Here is a 4621-nt window from a genome sequence, read left to right as displayed (position 1 = left end):
CCAGGAAGGACGTAACCGCAAAACATTATCACCGCATTTGGCGTAAATATGTTGCGTGGTGTGAGGCCAAGAAGGCCCCTACAGAGGAATTTCAACTGGGTCGTTTCCTTCATTTCCTGCAAACAGGACTGTCTATGGGCCTAAAATTAGGGTCCATTAAGGTTCAAATTTCGGCCCTGTCGATTTTCTTCCAGAAAGAACTGGCTTCAGTACCTGAAGTTCAGACATTTGTAAAAGGGGTGCTGCACATACAGCCTCCTTTTGTGCCTCCAGTGGCACCTTGGGATCTCAATGTGGTGTTGAGTTTTCTAAAGTCACATTGGTTTGAACCACTTTCCACTGTGGACTTAAAATATCTCACATGGAAGGTGTCGATGCTGTTAGCCTTGGCTTCAGCCAGGCGTGTGTCAGAATTGGCGGCTTTATCATATAAAAGCCCTTACTTAATTTTTCATTCTGACAGGGCGGAATTGAGGACTCGTCCTCAATTTCTACCTAAGGTGGTTTCTGCATTTCACATGAACCAACCTATTGTGGTACCTGCGGCTACCAGGGACTTAGAGGACTCTAAGTTGCTTGACGTTGTCAGGGCCTTGAAAATATATGTTTCCAGGACGGCTGGAGTCAGAAAATCTGACTCGCTGTTTATCCTGTATGCACCCAACAAGCTGGGTGCTCCTGCTTCTAAGCAGACGATTGCTCGTTGGATTTGTAGTACAATTCAGCTTGCACATTCTGTGGCAGGATTGCCACAGCCAAAATCAGTAAAAGCCCATTCCACAAGGAAAGTGGGCTCATCTTGGGCGGCTGCCCGAGGGGGTCTCGGCTTTACAACTTGCCGAGCAGCTACTTGGTCAGGGGCAAACACGTTTGCTAAATTCTACAAATTTGATACCCTGGCTGAGGAGGACCTGGAGTTCTCTCATTCGGTGCTGCAGAGTCATCCGCACTCTCCCGCCCGTTTGGGAGCTTTGGTATAATCCCCATGGTCCTTACGGAGTCCCAGCATCCACTAGGACGTCAGAGAAAATAAGATTTTACTTACCGATAAATCTATTTCTCGTAGTCCGTAGTGGATGCTGGGCGCCCATCCCTAGTGCGGATTGTCTGCAATACTTGTATATAGTTATTGTTACAAAGATTCGGGTTATTATTGTTGTGAGCCATCTTTTCAGAGGCTCCTTTGCGTTTATCATACTGTTAACTGGGTTCAGATCACAAGTTGTACGGTGTGATTGGTGTGGCTGGTATGAGTCTTACCCGGGATTCAATATCCTTCCTTATTATGTACGCTCGTCCGGGCACAGTATCCTAACTGAGGCTTGGAGGAGGGTCATAGGGGGAGGAGCCAGTGCACACCACCTGATCCTTAAGCTTTTATTTTGTGCCCTGTCTCCTGCGGAGCCGCTATTCCCCATGGTCCTTACGGAGTCCCAGCATCCACTACGGACTACGAGAAATAGATTTATCGGTAAGTAAAATCTTATTTTTGTCCTCTAGTCTTGTTGTTCTTCTTGCTCTGTTGTCATCTCAAAGGTGCTGTCTCTCAGTCTTCCAAACGAACATTCTGGTGATACAATATTCCTTCCAAATCTGCGATCTTTCTGTAAGGAGCAAAAATCTTGCATTACCATTTGTTTAACTGATATGTGACATACCATCTGTAAAGCATGAGAACATGAGAGAGAAGAGGAAAAAAAAAAACGAGAGAGAGAACAATTCATATATATGTTACATAAAACAACAAACAAAAAAAAACATTGTCTTGTTAGATCTTCCGTTCACCATCAGGCTGTCACACCAACACATCCATTGGTATCTTTGCGCAGTCTCCCCCACCAGTATTTCCACACTTCACCCTTTTGTGCCTGGCCAGGACACACCGATGTCGGTAGGTCACACTGGGGTTAGGTAGACTTCTGCAAAGACCAAGTAGCTATGTGATGTTTGAGTTCTGCCGATGAACGTCAGAGATGGGGAAAAAGAAACATTTTCAGATAAATTACAAAGTTTACCCGGCCGTTCCTGTGTCTACAAGGAACTGACCTCCCAATATCATTAACTGTAACCTCAGGTTTACTACCAGGCCTAATGATCAACTTTCCTGACTGCATATTACAGGTGCGGCCCAAACTTCTTCCTAGGTGATTTCTGATTACAATTTCGTGTATCATGACTTTGCTCATGTTTTTGTCTAGGGGGTTGATATACCTTTTGTGGATCTTTAAACCTACAACTTCGTGCAAAATGACCTTCCTTCTGGCAATTATAACATCTTATCACCTTTGACTTACCCACAGGGATCTGAGGCTTCTTACCTCCCTGTGCTTCCCTGTTTCCTTGGATATCATGGTCATGTCGTTGTCTAGGGGGTTGATATGACTTTTGTATATTTCTTGATCTACAATCTCTTGCAAAATGTCCCTCTTTGTGACACTGATAACAAACTATCGTGATATATAACACCGTACGTACCTGTGGACACGACCTCACCTGACCCTCCGTTAGGGGGTTTGACTACTGCCTTTACCGATTTGGTCGCGTCCACCTGGATGTCTTGTATGATGGCTGCTGGAAAAGGTGCCAACATCGTGCTGGGCTCACTTTCTTGCTTGTAATCCTGAGGGAAGTTTAACATGGGGTGCAACTTGCACGGGTTAACAGTTGTACATTTAACAGTTTTACTTTTATCATTGTTACATTTGTTACAATTATTCTTATCATCAATACAGTTGCTAAGTGCATGTTTATCATATACCAGTGTGCCATTCTCTGTAACCACTTTCTCTCTTATTGCCATATTTTTCTTACCAAAGTGAGAGTCAGCTGTGTAAGCTAATCCTCCTTGTATCTCACATTCCCGTTGCCATAACTGTAAACAATCATAATGTCTGATTTGCTGCTTGCTGGATTTAATTAGACATATCCTTTTCTTTAAATTTTGTAACACCTTGGGACTAAAACTGCCTACCCGTGGGAACTTTTCCCCGTCATGCACAGTCATTCTTTCCCATTCATCGCACAAAACCTCTGTGTGTGAACCGTATTTCTCACACATGATATACCTTGCCGACCCTATTGGCCGGCTTACTAAATCAACCTGAACCAAGGTTGATCGCCCCCTACATGAACAACTGGCCCCCATCTTTGCAGGTGTTGCTTTCACTACCTCTGACCTTCAAATCAGGGTCTTCAGCGAACCCTTACTAAAACCAAGATGTCCGGGGTAGGCCGACGGTGAAAGTTTACCGAGTACCTTCACACACTCGCCCACGTCGACCAATACGCCCACACACTGCCTTAGCGCTGGCGTACTTAACCTAGGGCCCCTGCGACCTGAACCTCTATTTACTGGAACGTGTGGGTGTGATCCGAAGAGCACTTACCCTTCCCAGTAACTATCAGTTGCTGGAGAGTTCCAGAGTGACCAGCAAACCTCCCTTAAAATAAAAAATTACACAAATCACGTTAGAATGTACAAATAGCGTTTATGACCCCTCTAGCGTACGCAAACGGTACTGGGTCAAGTTACAAACTAATGCACACAATTACATGCGGTACAATCGTACTGCACATAAGCAACTAATCTTATGTGCGGAACGACCAACGGAATCGAAAATTACGGCTGCGAATTCCTTCAGCCAGAGCTTAATGGCCTATATGGGTACCGCACCAACCCTCCTGGGGTTGTGCTTCTTGACTTTATCTTATAGCGGACTTCCTAGTCTGCTGCACCTAGACCTCCTGGTCTGTCTCTGGACCTCCTGGTCCGTGACCTCCTGGTCTGCTATACTCTAATGCTCTTATTTCAATATTTAACAAGGGATGCCTCCCAAGCCACCACGCGCCGTCACTTTCACGGATGTACCTCTACGAGAACTCGATTTCTAGGTTCCAACCAAAAATGAGAAACTTATATATATATATATATATATATATATATATGCACACGCTCTTTTCACCTCATATACTCTTTACTTTCGTTTCTGTACAGAAATCCCTTTCATTCAGTATCGCAGTCTAGTCCCAGAGGAGTTGCAACTAGAGAAGGTTCCTTTTAGATTAAAATTTAGGATACTGAGATTAATTTGCGCTATTATCGCGTTGCTTCCGTATCGCCTACTAAAACAATACTATCGTGTGATTCGTATTACGTGGGCGTACCCATACGCTCCGTTGCGTAATATACGCTCTGTGCGTCGGCCCTTGCGTCGCGTACGCTCGTTCTGCCCCTTGTTAGAGACACGTGTACGCAGGCCAGATATGTCCACAGTAACACAACTAACACGTTTATATCAATGCAAATGATTTTTAACTGTAATCATCTACCAAGCACCACACAGGTCTCCCTTGTATCTTAGGCAAAGCCGGGTGCGTGTTTTACAAATTACTCCCTTACGCATTAATTTTACTTTTAACTACCAATAGCAACAAATCTTTCTCAGCACGTTATCAATGATAAATGGCAAACAGGAAGGCGAGATGTGAAAATACACAGATGAAAATGCAATTCTAAATTAATCTAATAACCTACATTGATGTCACACACATATAATATTTCATATATGTACTAATCACTATTACATCTATGAGACCTTATTCAGTGCTTCTAATTTGCATA

The sequence above is a fragment of the Pseudophryne corroboree genome, chromosome 11 (genome assembly GCF_028390025.1).
Source record: "Pseudophryne corroboree isolate aPseCor3 chromosome 11, aPseCor3.hap2, whole genome shotgun sequence".
Taxonomy (NCBI): domain Eukaryota; kingdom Metazoa; phylum Chordata; class Amphibia; order Anura; family Myobatrachidae; genus Pseudophryne; species Pseudophryne corroboree.
This window is presented reverse-complemented; position numbering follows the sequence as displayed.